This window comes from Stegodyphus dumicola, chromosome 12 (assembly GCF_044657685.1).
Source record: "Stegodyphus dumicola isolate Sdum_Otavi_A_Nest chromosome 12, ASM4465768v1".
NCBI classification, from domain to species: domain Eukaryota; kingdom Metazoa; phylum Arthropoda; class Arachnida; order Araneae; family Eresidae; genus Stegodyphus; species Stegodyphus dumicola.
In genome coordinates, this window is record NC_140779.1 from 64258228 (window position 1) to 64276595 (window position 18368).

The 18368-nt window shown below is 35.2% G+C and overlaps 1 protein-coding gene across 1 annotated transcript in view; it reads left to right on the forward strand.

Moving 5' to 3' along the window:
• Nucleotides 1–18368, forward strand: part of Ddr (discoidin domain-containing receptor 2) — a 933786-nt gene that overhangs the window by 370287 nt on the left and 545131 nt on the right. The window lies entirely within an intron of this gene.

Sequence of the window (18368 nt, forward strand, 5' to 3'; positions counted from 1 at the left end):
CAGTTATTCAGTCCTTTTTTCATAAATAGATAATTTTTGACAATTCAGAGTTGTTCTCATAAATGCATAAAGTTGCATCAACACTTGAATGATGCATTTTAACATGAGAAAAACAGATGAGTAGCTCAATAAATTTACTATTAGATGGAAGAAATTAAGAATGGGCATAAACCTTTTAATCTGCTCTGTAACGCGCATTAGCCTACCTGGTTCATTGAAGTCATTAATGTCCAGCAACCCACCGCTTGATCTGGTTACCATGGAATTAACGAATGCAGTCCCTTCGCTCTTTCACAATATGTCCATCTGCCCGTTTTCGTCATAAATGCCTTCAAGAATATGTAACGATTAGCCCACGAGTGAACTGGCCGAGACAACCAGGCATGCCCTAACCACCACAGAGAACCTGTCATGGTCATCCTAGCCGATTTTGCTCTAAAAGTGAGATCCGCAGGATTTTCGGAGCCACTGAAATTGTTCCAACGCTTTAGAGTCAATGAGTGCTCTACTTCGTTGGCTATAAACGGTTTCAGTTCTGACGATGATTCTTTCAACCAGTGATGACTTGAGAGTCACTCCATAAGAAAATCTGTTTCGCGAAATCAAGAGAAACCTTTTAAATAAATTCCTAAATATGAAGCCAGAAGTGCTGCCATCAACCGTAATCTTGAAAGAATCAAAGTTTTAAAGGAGCAACTTTATTTTTTGACATAATAAAGTTCACTTTAATTTGGCCACTACAATTCAAGTAATAAAGAATCCAACATCTTCATAAGGCTTGTGACTGGCATTACAAATTACATGAAGAGACACTTAATTTATTTTTTCCTTTTCAAAAAGATTTTTTTTCAATAGATAATGAATCATGTTCACAAAGTTCAGAACGCCAAGTTCTTCATTTATTTTCAAAGTCACTCGGCAAATCTTCGTCCCATTTTACACCAGGTTCCCACATCTCATCTAGGAGAATTTGCACTGTGATTAGAAAAAGACTAATCATTCCACACGGATAACAAATGTTTGAAATATCTCTCACACATGCCGCTTTATAAGTGTAGTATCAATGGAATCCATAGAATCTCTCAAGTCTAATTTAAGTTTATCATCAATCGGACTCCACTTCCGTTTCAAGATATCTGTCCCTTGCTGAAATTAGTATTTTCTTCATATCCGGTTTTACTCCAAAGTTTATACAGTTCTGGACAATTAGTTTTTGATTTCCTTAAATGAAACTTCGTTGCTTTAAAACTTTCTATTGAAAAGGTCAAGTGATAAGCATCCTGAGCCGTACTGGCTCCAGATCGTCAACACAGAATGCAGATATAACATGGCATTACATTTTCTGTGATATTCTTCAAATTTTTAAGAAGCCATGAAAAATGGTTCAATCCTTAAATGGAAGACGCTTTAAACGAAGAGTTTCAATCTCTATCCTTCCGTAAACTCCAAAAATTTAAGATGTTTTATATCTTCTTCCATAGTCCCTATCATAAGAAAAGTTTTCTCTAAATCTTTGCAAAATTCGACTTGATTTTCTCGAAAATTAAGAATTATGTCCAATAAATTTCTATAAAGATTAACACCTGATTTCACAGACTCGTTTAACAAATTATCATTTTCATTTGCTTTATTGCTACAGTCATAAATAATACTGAATTTGTTCCCTTGTCATCCCTAATTACCGCTCATTGGGGCATATAATAGCGTGAACTTTTATCCTCATTAAAACATTTCCTCACAATCTGACATTTTAGTTAATCCTATATAATTTGTTTATATACTAGTAATAAACTTCCCGATTTTTTATTTAGCTTGGGAATTAGAAAATCAAAACGCATAATTCGCTGCATCATAATTAGAGTTTAACCCAACTGCGGATCCCATGTTTTCTTTCCACATCAATCTTCAAACATTTCTCCATTAAATTCTAGAAAAGTTTCAAGTTTTTCAATCAGGTGATTATCCCTTTCAGAGAAGCTTTGCTTTTCTGAATGAAATTCTTCTACGTATCTCCCAAAATGTTTTTAAATCGCACAAAATGGAAGAAGAATCTATGACTAAACATTACATTTTCAAAATTATCCATTAGTTTATTGCTTTCTTCTTCTACTCAACCAAAAATAGCATTAATCGCAGTATTAGTTTCATTTAATTTACCCTCTCATCATAAACAACGTCCCAAAACGAACAGCATCCTTTTAGAATTTCGGTTTGACGATCGCCTGAATATGAGTCAGTCAAATTTGTTTCAAAGCATTGTGAACAGACACATCTGGGATTTTCAAGGACAAATTAGATATATATTCTGTTATGAGCGTAACGTATTATGAGCATATACGATTGCGGACTTTGGTCCTTATTGCGTCAATGAAACGACAGCGTATTCCTTTTCACGAGCTATTTTTTGGTCCGAAAGCAAAAATGACTATCCGTTGATTGCGTATTGGCTTTAATTCCTTTACGAATAGAGATAATATAAAGCTTCTATGCTAGTATTATCTAAATTTTAGATAATGGGGAAATCCAAAGACCAAAATTCTACCATACGAAGCTTCCTGTTAATGATATAGCAATATGACATGAAAGGTTGAAAATGATTTATCTTCCTTGCAAAAGCAATAAACCCATTATTATTATTATTATTATTATTATTATTAACCATTGCTGGTGCCCCATCACTGATCATCGCCACCAGCTTGTGCAGAGGCACCTATTGATATTTTGCATATCCTGGAAGCTATGCTATAGATATTCTCACTTCTTACCCTTCTTTCCATGGGTAATAATTTCAGATCTTATTTTACAGTAAAGTTACTAAAACCCATCTTCGGCTTATCTGCTAACCTTTTCAGTGTCGAATATATCCGTAGGCTTTCCAAATTGTAGTGAGAACCAGTTACATATTTCCAAGTCACACTTTAACTGAATTTGCATATCTTTTGAAAGGGCACATATTCTCTTTTTGACGGTGTTATATGACAATTTCAAGTCTTGTATTACTGACATGATCTTTCGCTTATTAGAAATTCCCTCAAACAAGCAATGGGCACCAGTTAAAAATGTTTCTTTTAACAATTCGTCATTCTAGAAAGACTTTTTTTTTCTTCTTTGTGAGCATGTGATAAATTTTGTGAAGCAGTAGTGACATTTTTACATTTTACCACAGGCTTACACAGAACTGACTGTTGGACAAACGGGTTTGATTTTAGTTGATTCATTCTTTCTTATGTCAGATTTAAGTGAATAAATCGTATTAAAAGTAGCATGAATTGTCTGAAAGCGATATAAAACATTATATTTTTGGCGCTGTAACGCTACTGCAGCATGAACACATTTTTCTAAATTGAGAAAAATTATATGATTCTTTCTATTTCGTATTAAAATTATAGGTTCTTTATCTTTTACTTGAGTCGCTCATATTAGGATTAAAATAACAGTGTAAGACAACAAAAATAAAGTAGAGAACATGCACCCTAAAATAGTATGAGCATATAACTAACAATAAAGATAACATGGCTTTTACACATTCAGTTGGAATTCTCCTTCGTAGATTGCTGTTAGAGTTACGTAAATCGGCTGTAGCTTTTTGCTGACTGTTTTTGCTCTCATATTTAGAAGACCTAAGTCCAAAGTTTATTGAAGGACTTTATTGTGTGAATTGCGTACTTTACTACTTTATAACGTATCTTCTCTCTCCTTTCAGCATGTCTTCATGATGTAACGGTAGCACACTCGGGGCGTTTTCGAGAAGTCCTGATGTGGATACTGCTTATTTTTCCTATCTCCTACTTCAAAAGTACCTCATAATTCTACAATGGGTCCCGAACTAAAAGGTGAACAATAATTTGTCACCATGAGGATTTGGCGAATGGGTTCTCCTAACTCCCAATCACCCTTTAAAAGGGAGAGTATATAAGGCATTTTCTCCTTCTTTTTAGCATGCCTTCGTGGTGTAATGGTAGCACACTCGGCGCGTATTTGAGAGCTCCAGGTTCGAGTCTCCGCGAGGGCACTGCACATTTTTCACGTCTCCTGTTGCAAAATAACTTAATGACTCTACAACTCATATATTACTTTGACGTTTGTGTTCTGTTAGATCCCGCAAATAGTGGTGACTCTGTTTTTGATATACGAGCTGCGTCTTTGTTAATTTGACTTTATAGTCAAAGGGTTTATTTAAGACTTTTTCTTCTTCTGCGTTAATAGTTACGGCATAAGAAATCTGAAATGAAATTATAAATCATCTGACTGTCTACCCGGATCAGATTTAGCTTTGTAACCTTTAGGCTTTCGTATAATCTTATAAAAGGAATAATAAATTTTGATTACATAATTGTTTTATGTTCCTTTAATGGACAGGCTACGTTCATTGAATGGGCTAGCATAATTTCCTACGGATAACTGCATCTTTCAAAATGATAAAACTCTGATCAACGACGTCAGATTTTTCAGCTGTAGTTTGAAGAAATGTAGATAAAGTTGCACCTCTTCCCTGGGGATGCACAATCACCAGACGTTGTTGTTGTGTTTATGACTAATCTCACTTGTCTTACCTCATCAGAACAATTCCAAGAAATTCATCGTGGCAAGGAATGCAAAATTACGCCTGTGGTTGGTAAGAGACACTTACAGTACGAATTTGCGCACTTACGCTCCAACTCTGAAGGACAGTAGGTCGGGGGCGGTTCCGAGAGCCTCCCACTCTTTTTCCTACCTTCGGCTCGTCATATATTTAGAAGACCCCTATGCTGCAAAGACAATATACATTTACAAACATCCATGCCTTCTCCAGCATTCGAACCGGGCCCTTCGGTAGGTTAGTCAGAGTCACTAACAAATATCCCGTTTGTGTGGCATCACCAGACGTAATTATCATAAGATGGGTGCTTCTGTTCCAAAAAGGTTTTAATCTGCTTTCGGCACTAAGGATGCTCTTGTATCATATTAAGTACACAGTTCTTTATATTTTTAGCTGTTTACATTATTTTGAATAACCTTTACATGGAATTTTCTCCCTTCTTACCACATCCTTACAGATTGGAAACTTTTCTTGGTAGCAGTCGGAAGATTCGGAGTTTAAATCCTGGTGACAGCAATTCTGATTTTTCACGCTTCGTGCTTGAAAATTGTTTTAAAAGACTTAACTAGTGCTTTCGAATTATACAATGGACAATATTTCGCCGCCACCAGGATTTGGCGAATGGGTACCCTCCTTCCCATTCGCCCTTTAAGTGGAGGAGAATGTGAAGAATTTTTATCTCCTTACATCGCACTTTTGTGATGTCATTGGAAGCACGTCCGATTAAGCGATATCCAAAGTTCGAAAGCCAATCTCTGGAGATTTTTCATATTTTCTGCACCGAAAAAGGAACCTAATGACCTTACACTCTTGTATATTTAACGGATATCAATGTAAAGCTGGGTCATGAATTTATTATTAACAGTTCAATTAACTTTAAAAGTGATCGGTAAGTTTTATATTTCATTTTAACTTACTAATGAACTTTTTGCACAGCTTCCAATCTACTAGTAAGAACTGCGAATATCTGCATAATCCGTCGGGCCTTTCAACAATGAAATTGTGACCAATGACTGAAGTGAAACAAGATCATGAACCTATTTGTAATAAAATCCATTTTATCATCGCTGGAGATTATCCAGATCAAGAGATTCAGTTGACTCCCAATTCAGTTTATTCACCGGCTTATGATGAATATTCATGAGGCACCACCGATTCTGTTTGCACAGAATTCGAAACCGTAGTGTATGCTGGAATAATTTGTTTCGGGCCCTGTGCGATATTTTGCACACAATGAAATATATTCCGGTCGAAAATTTAATTTCAGCGTCCTGTAGTTAGTATCTTCCTTACATTGGGATTTATTTGACTTTAGAATTTTGTGAATATTTCTTAATAATAATAAGACTGAAAGGGGCGAAAGGAAAATTTAAGGAAAGAATTAGTAAGACATATGTGGAAGTGTTCAAACACGTTATTTGAATATATGGTTTCCATTTTTATTGTTTGTGATTAAAGGAAGAATAACACTAACATAAAACTCAGAAATCTAGATTTTCAGAAGTTAGCAGGTCTTTCAGAAGTTAACAGTTAATAGGTCTTGTAGTCTAACCGTGTAGCTGGATACTTTTATAATGTATGTGGATGCATGAATGATTTCTTTGATCTCTTAGCACCTTTCCCGCGCGTACGTACCTAATATGTTTTACTATGATTGTTTTCCTTGATAAAAACTCATTATCTATAAAATTATAGTACATTTATTTTCTAAGTATAACACAGCTATACATTCTACAGTACAGCAGGCATAGAAATGCTTAGACAGCATCATAAGTTTTGATGTTTATATAACGAAAATAACTTATTTATTCTCCTATGCAAGATAATAATCACATATCAATACAGTAAACCAAATAGTATATTTTAACGATTACTAAGATATGTTAATGCCGGGGGGGACAATTTAGAGCAAAATTACTTTTTCAAGATACATCTCATTTATAATATATTAAATACGTATTATAATGTGCCCCGAAGTAGTGAATGAACTTAGTACTGAAATTTAGTACATTGCACATTTTTTTAATAATACTGACCCTTGATCTTAAAGGAATTTCGAAGTACCATATACTATTTTTATTAAAAAATGTGTAACGTTTATTTTAGCTAACATGTTATTTTACGTAAATTCTTTCCCGTAACCGCTATTTCTTCTGTCACTCTTCATCAGAATTCAGATTAGGTTTAATTGAAATAGACAGTGAATCTGCAGCCCAGTCAGTAACTGCAGCAATTTGCCGGAACGCAGTTTATTTCCTGAAGCGACTTCATGTATGTTGATCTACTTTTGGTGAGTGATTTTTAAATTTATAATATTAAGTTATTTATAATATTAAATTTTTAAATTTATAAATTAATAAACTGTTGGTGCATAGGACTAGAAGCCGCGGCAGTTCGAGCCAGGTTGATTATTGAAATTGTTTGCTGTGCTGAATATTTTTTATCTTTAAAAATAGGATAAGACCCTGCAGGGAGCGGCGGTGAATTAAATTGTAATTGTATCTACAGAAAAGATATTTTAATGAATCTTTTAGCTAAGTTTTACACCTTGTCTGTATTTTTGAAGTTTTAGATTTCTAGTTAAATGCGAAGATGAAATTTTTCGAAGTACAAGAAAGTTAAACAGGAGTGGTTTGATAATTAATTTGCAGAATCATTGGATTTTTTTTGAAGCTGAAGGCGCAAAATGTTTAGCGCCCTGGCCGGGACTCGAACCCTGGATCTCTCGAATGCGAGTCGAGTAAGTTTCCAATTACATCACGAAGGGATGCGGGAAGAAAGGAAAAAATACATTATATACTTCCCCTTTTAAAGAGCAACTGGGGATTATGGGATCCATTCACCAAATCATGGTGGTGACGAATTATCATCTACTATATATCAGTTCGAGCGCCACTTGTAGAGTCATTGGGTTGCTTGAAGCAGGAGACGTTAAAAATGTGCAATGCTGTCGCCTCGATTCGGAACCTGAACCTCTGGAATACGCTCTTCTCAGAATCTGCATATCTCTCTGGAGGGAACGAGCTCGTGAATATGGTAGAAGTGGTATAATAATATGCAAATGGTCACAAATTTGGTTTAATCTTACAAATGAAAGTATTGATATTGGCTAACAAATGCAACGCACTTGCAGTAAGACTTTCAGCGCAATTTTCAGTATAATTATTGCTGATATTTTTCACAGTATTACTTATGCAGTATAACGTTCTTCAAGGTGCATATGATAAACTCTTTTTATAAGCATAATTAATTAATTTTAATAAGAAATACAAAAATTTTCCTATTTAAAATTAGGCAAAAAGCAACCATTAGTTTAGATTGGAATAAAACTATGAGTTTCGAGAGGAATCAGGTACGTCATCTTCAGGAGAAAGAAACTTTTCATAGATGGAAAGTAACGTGACCATTTTTGTTGCGAATAGAATATCATGCCGTTGGCTCAATGTATACAGCTTATTTGTATTAGCTTATTTAATCGATAAATTAAGGATAATGCAAAATCAGGTAAAGGAAGAGTTAGAAGCAAGACAAATTTGACTTATTTGTAAAGCTTATTTATTAAACAAAATGTAAAGAGCAAAAAAAGATGCTATATGTTTGATATTATTTAAAAAAATCAGCGATTTTTCCTCCCTGGAGCAAATTACAAAAAAAAAAAAAAAAAAAAAAAAACTATTTACAAAAAACCAATATTACATGGTTGGTATGATTGTTAATACAGTGTATGTCTCCCAGACGATGCAACACAGTCCGTACAACGCCTAGGCATGATGAGTATCAAATTATCGATCTGATCTTGGGGGGTATCCATACGGGTGATATCCTCCGATTGAAGGCATTCGCTTACGATGTTTGCACGGTGAGGGCGGGCGTTGTCATCCATAAGCACAAATTGTGCGCCCATGCGCCCCGAAACAAACGTGCATTTTGTCCCAGAATGACGTCCCGATAGATTTGGCTTGACATGGTTCCAATTTGAACATGCAGGTCGGTTCTGGAACCCAGAATAATTCCACACCAAACGAGGACTCCTGCACCACCGTAACGGTGTCGTTCAATGATGTTTTCTTGGTTGTAACGGGTACCTCTCCATTTGAAAGTCCGGCGAGAATCAGACTGCAAGCTAAACTTGGACTCGTCGGAAAACATCACACAAGCCCACTGTTGCGGTGTCCACAATGCATGCTCTCTACTCCAGGCTAAGCGCAGGCGACAGTGAGTTGCAATAAGTGGAACGCATCTGACAGGTCTACGAGCATATAGACCAATCTGCGCTAAACGTCTGTACACGGTCTGCCTTGAAAGTGGCTGAAGAGAGCTGACGAGACAGGTTTGAGGCTGTGCTCCGCCTGTTTCTTTTGGCAGTAACTGCCAAATACCGGTTCTCATTCGGCGTTGTAACTCTGGGGCGACCTATGCTGTAACGTCTACTCACATACCATCATCTTGGAATCGTTGCCAAAGCCTGGAGATGACACTCTGGGCAATTCCAAGTTCGTCTGATATTTCCAGTTGAGTACGCCCACATTCCAGACGGCCGATAATTCTACCACGTAAAAAATCATCCAAATGCGTCCTTTGTGTCATAACTATTCGGTTATTGCACTGAAATGCTTATAAAGCGCCTGCGAACAATTGTACTTCTTTGCCTGTATTCCTTATATATCAGTTTCTTACACTCTCGTCATTGTGACGTACCATCGGTGTCATCTGGTTACTTCCTGAAATTTGCATATGATTCTTGAAGATGTGTGTAGTGATTTTACAGGTGATATTTTTATTTTAGAGTTCGATTTCCATGTGACTCCGAATTATCCTTAATTTATGGACATGAGTGTAATACGAGTATTTTTGAGATCAGATGAGAGTGAAAAAAATTTAAGGAATGGAATTCCGGAAGGAACAGCATTAGAAGAAGAGAATAATTTATATTGAAAGTAATGAGAGAAACAAAGAGAAAACGAGTGTAGCGCCATCTGTCGAGGAAAATAGCAATGATATGTAAACAACTTAGGCATTAAAATTCTGAAAGCGTTGTGAAAAAGTTAGCATTATATTCATTTGCGTTCGATGTAAAATGGCTGCCGTTTTTCTCCCACATTTGCAAAACGTTTTTTGTTTCTGGAGAAAAGGGATGTATCTGATGGGATGAAACTGACAGATTTTTATTCGAAATCATCGTCAGACTAAAACTCCTTTTTTCCCCCTAATTTAGTTGTAAAAAGACCGCCCAACCGGTATAGTGGTTAGCATCGGTGACTGCCCGAGCCGAAGGGTCCGGGCTCGAATCCCGGAGAAAGCATGGATGTTTCTAAATGTATAGTGTCGGTGCGGCATGGCGGCACTCCAAATATGCGGCTTCTCATGTGGCTTGTGGAAGAGGAGAGGTGTGGGAGACCCCGGTTACATCCCCCCTAGGATGCTCTACATCCAAATGGGGGGGGGCGGAACTGAGCAAAATCACACTGTTATTAGTAAGGTGCTCAGGGCTGCTGCCAACGGCAGATGTAAACTAGCGCTCCTTGCCACGAGGTATTTCATGTGCGTAGGCTGATGTTACGGTAGCATAAGTAACAACAACAACTTGTAAAAAATTTTCATAATACTGCTCAGAGAATATTAAAGCAACAGTTCTTGAAAGAACACATTTTTGCAAGAGCATTGACAGCAAGGAACAAATGTTTGTCTAGCTATTCACTACACGGTTTCTACACAAAATGAATTTTGAAGGAGAAAAATTTCTTTTTAAGAAATTTATTTTCTTTAAATTCGAACTTATGAAATTTGAGTTTATTACAGCATGGTTTTTATGTTTGATTGTCATTTAATTAGTAATATTGTGCAAACATAACCTATAATTGATTTACCGAAAGTTATTTGTAAATATATTTCTGCATTCAGAATTCATTAATAAATCAGCGATGCCCTATAATATAGTCTTTTCTACTAAACTATGGTAAACAATTACATCACATAAATTTTATGATTAAATAATTTATCCATTAGCGATTAGAGAATAATTCTTTATCCTCAAAAAAAGTTATAATTTAATTATTTTATCCGCGAGTTCACAAATTGTTCTACTTCCCAGCTTAAAGATTTATTCTTTTCACAAAAAGTATCCTTCTTTTATATAATGCCACAAGCAACAAAATAAAAACTCGTAACTGCCTTATCTAGTATATAGAATTCCCTACTAAACACGTTAGGAACTACACAAATATTTCTTCATCCGATTTCCTTCTTTATTTAGGAAATAAATATTTTTTGTGGCAGCAGCCCTGAACCTGAATGGGGAATGAAAGGTCTCTCTACTTGGCCCGCAGCCAGAGCATCCAAAATATATTATGGGTCCGAGATATTGAAACAAGCCAACCGAAAGCTCGTAAAAACTTCTCATTCCTGGCTATTAGAGCCCCGCAAATTAAATATCAGATATTTTTTACGTATGTTTGCTTTTGTTTGAATTCTCACACATTGTGTTTTGAAAAACCTTCCGTTAAGAAATTCGACATTGTGAAAGAATCATATATATATATACCTGTTAAATGAAATAACCTGAAACAATAAAATTACAAACTATTATTCATAATTATTACTTGTTAATTGTGCTGCTGTTCTAAAACTATGCCTCTTGTTTGATAAGCTAAAGTAGAAATATTTTTTTCTGAGCAAATGCAAGAGGTATATTTTAAGAAGGGTTTTTCTGGATTTGCTGACATTATTGATTTTAAAGCTAATGTTTATTACGAAAGGTTTAGCTATTTTTCTGGAAAATGTCTTCGTTTACTAAACTTTTTATTTGAAAAAAAGTTTTAGTTAAATTATTAAATTCTGCGTAAACGTTTTATTCAGCAATATAAACCTCAAAGTTTTCAGTATTTTTCAGTTCAGAGTTTAATTGCATGAATTTATGAGATTTACCCTTCAACGTTTCAAATTACAAAACACCGAAACAACTCTCGTCTGTATTTTGTTCATTAAGATTTAGAGATTTCAGATTAATAGTGTTGAGTTTAATTTAAGGCAAAGATACTAAATCTTCACTTGACCTGTATAATCAAATGGACGGAAAGAATTATTTTTACATTTCGGAAGCAAAATGATCCAGCATGTCACACCTTAGCCATCAATTACTCGAGTCTTATCATCAGAAATTTTGTTTCTCTCGTCGTATTTATTCTCTTTTCGCTGCAATTACAACTGCAAAGCAAAGGAATAAGTAACAGTTTCGATGGCAGCGAGCGCCCTCTGTCGGCACTGATGAGCATCCGAAACTTTAATTAAATTCGTCGATATAATGAAGCCTGATCTTTCTCTTCCATTTCCAATTATCTCACGTTTTTTCACTTTTATCACCTCTTTACGCCTGAAGCCCTTCCTGCAGTTTTTTTCTTCGTAATATGGAGGATCAAATACGGATAAGAAGCGGAAGAAATTATGCGAGTGCTGTGGATGGGTAAAAATATTCCTTTTTCTTTAAAAAATATATTAAGATGAGAATGAGAATGCGATTAAACGAATTGCTCAAATAGATTGTGTAGAATCTGACGTTTCGCTGATTTTGTGAATTTATTGGTATGCAAAAAAAACAAGCACTAACGTCGACGTAAATTCTTAAATTATAAATTTAAATTTTTAATTTGCCACTCGTAAGTTTTTTGTGAGTGCGAAAAATGAAGAATATTATTATATATTAAAAATATACGTGAAGTACTTTTACATAAAAACGACGATACAATGCATTTTAGCTCTCGATTTATGCATACGTTTACTTTTCTTTCTTTTTGTTCCATTATTGTACAATAATGTTCCTTTTTTTCATTATTATACAGTAATTATTCTTCATTTGTGTTTCCTAATGAAAAGTGGTTAAATTCTTTCTGTCGACGTAGTTTTCTAATTGTACAGTTATAAATAGTACTTCAGAGGTTGCTTCAAAGAGGCTAATAACTAGTTTCTTAAAATAAAACTGCACAGATACGATAGATCTACAACGCGAAATTTTGCTCCTTATTAAAGTTCTCAAAAATAATCTAATACCTAATCGATTTATTAACCATTGTCTTAACAGGGCAGACGTTAAATACTCACTCTAAATCATTTAACTGATAGGGACATGATAATTTGTTCCTAAACCTGAGAAAGCGGTATAAGTTGGATGACTATTAGTTGGAGGATTTGTACATAGTGTAATTGCAAAATTGTATATAATGTAAAAAAATTGTTTTCAGACTTTTCTTATGCTGTTACTAAAAAAATGAACCTATTTCATACTCTATAGTCTGACAAATAGCTCTTTGACAGTGAAAATTACTTTTTTTCTTTCTTTTTTTTCTACCTCGTTCCGACACGACAATTAGCCAAAAGTTAATTAATTTCCAGTCACTAGTTAGTATATTCAAAATTTAAACAGACGTTTTCACTCACATAAGAACTGCGTAACAAACCTCCCTCCAACATTCCTAGTTCCTGCCCACGTCCTGAGGTTCGAATCCCGCGAACGGGCTGGTTGCATGGGTGTTTTCGTGGTTTTCCCCATGTGTAACGTGTATACGAGCCGGTTTCCCTTAGAAAGTCCTCCACGAAGGCATCCCTTCCCTTAGGCAGATAGCCCTAGTGTGCTTTGCCATAATTAAATACAACACACCAACACCTGCCCACGTCCCAAAAATAGCATCTCAAAAGTTTCACCGCCTGTAATAATTCAAAGTATCCCCATTGCCGATAATGAAATTTTGGAATTTCGGACGCACACCCCTTCTGAGTAAGACACAGAAGAAAACACTTTACCGACATCCCACTAGAAAGGACGTAAGTTAATTAATGAATTTTCTGGCTTTTTATTTTCATGTACGTTTCACATTTTACTTTCTTATAATGTTTCAATTTTTCAACTTTTATGTGATTTTTTTTTGCAAAGATAACATAATTATCGTTCTTATTTTTCTCATGTTTATTTCAATTACTTTGAGTTCTATTTCATAATTCCGGTTATGATTACTACTGTTTATTATGTTTATTTTTATAAAAATAGTCTTGAATTAACATGCATAAAAGCGAAGGTGTCGCGGGACATTTACTCAAGTATCTTGTAAATTTCACTACATAAATTAGCTATTCACTCTAAATTTCTAAGGAATCTTGTATTATCGAAAATGCTTCGTTCAGAATGAGTTCTTTGATACTCTACTTTGGCTATAATCCTATCAGTTCACGGAACTACAATTTTGGCCTAACTTAGTTTGCCATCATTCTTACTTGAGTAAAAGACGAAACACCTTCGCATTCATTAATATTGTTCATTGAACGGGAGTTGGTTTGTTCCCATTGAAAAGTCAACTAATTTCCGATCAATAGCGATAATTACTTTTTTTTTTACTTTCTTTTTCAAAGTGTGAAATTTTTTTATTCATGATTTAAATTCAAGTCCCCTTAAAAAGTTTTTTTTTTTTTATGATTTACATTGAAGTTCCTTTAAAACATAATTCGGAATTAAACTTCCTACATATGGGTTCCCTCTCTTTGATACATGCTACTGGATTTATATTAGGAGATAATATAATCAATATTTCTTTAGTAAATAAAAATAAAGAAATATATAAATAAAAATTATTTACATAACTTTGTTCAGATTGCGACTAAAATCATTATTCCAGAGAAATACAAATAAATTTGAACAAAGATATACCCCACACTTAAGCCTGCAAGAAGTTATCGCATTTCTTCATGCGTGCTGTTGTGGCGTGAGTGGTTAGTACATCCATTTAACTGCTGGAAGATAGTTAGAATTTCGCAGAGGGCAAAAATCGCTTTTCCATATTTTTTGGTAAATAATATCTAATAGTTTGTATTAGGTACACGTTGAAGCAAGGCAGCACTTCTGCAGTCCCGTAGGTACATGTTAAGTATTGCGGGGCCTATCTTACTGTTACGCTCCGACGGAAATATGAAGGGAACAACCCGAGAAGGGCGCTATCTTGAGGGCCCTATCTGAGGGTCATCCACCTCTTCCCATACTACAAACCATCAAAAGTATTTTCGGCTCACCGTTTATGTTAAGTGCCGCCTTGCCGCACAGACGCTATACACTTACAAACATCCATGTCTTCTTCGGGATTCGAATCCGAACTCATCGGTACCGCAATCAGCGTCACTGACTGCTATACCGTCTGGATGGCTAATAGTCTGTATAATGGCATCTGAGTTAAAATGTGCGGTGAATGATAACTTGTCTTCACTTGGATCTGGTCGACTGGGTTTCGTCCCTTTCCCAGCCGGCTTTTAAATGAGGTAGAATACACGTAATCTTTGTATTTCTCTGTTCATGTTCTCGTGGTGTAAATGGTTGATTCGGCAGATTAGCAAATGAAAGATGCGTGGTTCAAATCTCAGTGCGAGATCGCAGAAACTTCCTCACGTTTCCTGCTTACGAAAAGATATAGGTATCTCTACAAACTAAAGGCCGTGAAATTGAATTGGTTTATAATTTACTGAATAAATAAATAAATCTATAAAAATTGACTACTACTTTTGCAAGACTACTACTCACACCTCAACAAAGGAACTAATGTATCTAAAGTCTAAAATCACTGACATATATAAACAAAATTATTAAATATCAGAGAAAAGATCTATAAAAATATATTATTTCGAATCTTTCGTGTTATAAGATACCACGTACGAAAGAATTTCGACAGAAATCATACATATTTGTCGGCTGCCTACATTTAAATTATTTTCAATCTCTTATAACAGTATATTATTGTTTTCAAAGCAAATATTGTCAATGAAAAGTTTTTAAAATTTTCACTCTGTTTCGTTCTTTGTTGTATGAAATAACTATCATAGGATGTATATTTTTTAAGTTTACAAATATTTTACCATAGATACAGGTAGACGTGGAAGGGACATCAGAATTTCAGGCTATACAAGTATAGTCTCGCTGAAGTAACTGTACAACTCCACCCCAATTTTTATGGATAATTCCCCGGGGAATGGTAAGAAGATCTCCCACCTCTCGAAAAGGACTTTCCCTTCGCCAATATTTTAAGTGTCCAATGCTGCACAGACTTTTACACTTACAAACATCCATCCATGCCTTTCTCGGGAATTCGAAAGCAAGCCCAACTATACCCAGACCGGAAGCACTAACTACTATACCGATTAGGGAAGTCGGAATGAGCTATTGATGAAAGGATATTTTCTTGCTGGAAATATCAAGTTGACGGTTATATCTTTCAAGAGAAAAGTGTTTGGCGCATGTTGCCCAATATGAGAAATGATCTGCTATTTATTTCCTTGAAAGTAAATATGATTATATTTATATACAAATTTAATCCAGTTGAATAGCCATTTTCTCAACTATTTTAGGATCTAAAAATTGATATTAATAACAGCAGCTGTTTAGCAGCGGCAGAAAAACGAGCAACAGCATTAACATAACTAGATTCGCCTTCGACAGTCAACTGCTAAGCACATTTCTACTTCCAGGATATGGCTAATAGCTAAGACCCACCGACTCATTCTCTGAAGATTCTTGGGCGTTCATTAGATGGAGGCGAAACCAGTAAACATTTCTTGCGGCCATCGAGTTCCTTGTATTCCAGCAGACACATCCGACGCGATCTTTAGAGCGTGGCTCCCTTTTCCTCCGGAGAAATGACCGTCCGTCCGTTCCGGTCAAGCGGATCGACTCCATTACCGGGCTTCGGCCGAAGGGACCACCTGTGACCCTAATCAATCGATCGAAGGCCGATCAATTGCACTCTCACTCTTTATCTTACTTTCTTTTTCTTTACCTCGAGTCTTGTTAGTGGAGAGCCGAGTGGTCGATAGAGAGTGGGTTTGTTTGTGTCGCTCGGTCAAGGGATTCGGGTTTATTCTATATATTAACAACGCCGTTCTCGATAGAGAAGGATGGACTGAAGGCGTTTATTTATAAGGTACGGTAGAATGTTCCGATTGGAGGAAAGTTCTTACGTTATGATTCTTTTATTTTTATTTCGGTATGACTTCAAATACTAAAAATGTGTACTAAGGCTGTTCGCAAATTTTTTAGACGACTTTGCTTTGCCATAAAAAAAAATCGCCTGCTTGGAAAAATTCTTCAAACTACAACTATATTTTTGAAAGTGTTAATTATCGTCTGCTATTTGACAGTTTTGTTGTCTTGCAAAATGACGCTTTAAGGAAGGAATGAAGGGAAGGCTGTCTTTCTACTCTTCCGCTACAAAGAAAACCTTTATTGTCTTTGAAATTACGATGTAGAAAGATAATGGAAAATACAGGTTATCAAATGGAACATTTAAAACAGAAAAAATTAGTTGAAATATTTCTGTAAATACAATGCCAGTCGCTTACAAAATGTGCGAATAGCCTCTGCATACGTTATATAATTTTGAGATGATTGTAGATGATGATAATCACGATGAATGCCAGGAAGATGCAGTCATTGCCGTTTAAAATTCATTTTTCGTCTTTAAAAAACATTCCTAAAAACACGCAGTTAACTTCTGATTAACCGGTGGCGTTTCAACCGGACCCCATTTAAGAAATGCTGAGCTCGTTTGTTATAGATTAATGAAAAAATTACTATTTGAAACTACCAGAGTAAAACAAAAACTGTCTACAGAAAGTAGAGGATCGCTACCGAATGAACTCTGCGAAAAAGCAAAATATTCTAGCCCACTTTTTACGCGATTTGAATTCAACGACATTGCTCATGTTCTATTGTAAATATTATTCTTTAATGTCATTAATATCTTAAGTTTTTCATTTCAATATTTATTCTTCCGCTATTTTACGGTGTGATTTGTATGCTTTGAATACTGATTTAATTTATTTAACTAAATGGCATTATTATCCAACTGTTTAAACTGTTTAAGAATACAGGTAAATTGTTAATATTTATTTTTCGTTTAATAATTATATGGGTCGGCGTTTCCCAAATGCCGGGTCGTGATCCCTTATTGGGTTATGAAAGCAAAATACCAGGTCACAGATGGATTTAACGAAAATTACATAGTACAGTAATATGAATGTAGTTTGTCACCAGGTGACGTGGAAATTTAGTAATTTAATATCTTCATACTAGATGACACATTATACTGAAATTTATCGCTCATTAATGCAATTTTTAGTTTAGCTTCTATTTTAATATTATCTGCAGTGTTACAAAAACTTAATTAGTCTTGACTAAGTACGGCAGCATTCCCAACTAATGGTTTTGAATAAGAGTGACGACACCGAGTCTAGACTAGAACGGGAAAACATTGCTAGGGTATACTGCCGTATTCCAGACAACGTTTAGTAGCTACACAACTTTATTTGCACTCTCAATAATTATTTGTTAGTTATTAGTACAGATATTTCATACATTTTTATACTTATTTATTATAATACTATACCACTTCTAATTATCAGCGGATAAATATTTAATAAAACAAAAATAATGTGCTTCCTGTAAATGGTACAATAGTACACAGTCAAATTATGTCCAGACAAAAATTTTTGTTGATGATGTAAAGCCATTAGGGTTTTTTGAAGAAGGAGATGCGAAAAATGTGCAATGCCCTTGCTGGGAACTCTCAAATATGCTGAGTGCGCTACCATTATACCACGAGAGCGTGCTAGAAGGGGGGAGAAAATACCATATAATTATACTAACAATAAACAGTTAAGGGACATTCAGCCAAGCACGAGCTCCGAGAATGGCACTAACGAACGATCGAATGAGATATTGTCCTTTACACATATAAAACAGAATAAAACATCGTGGATTCAAGAG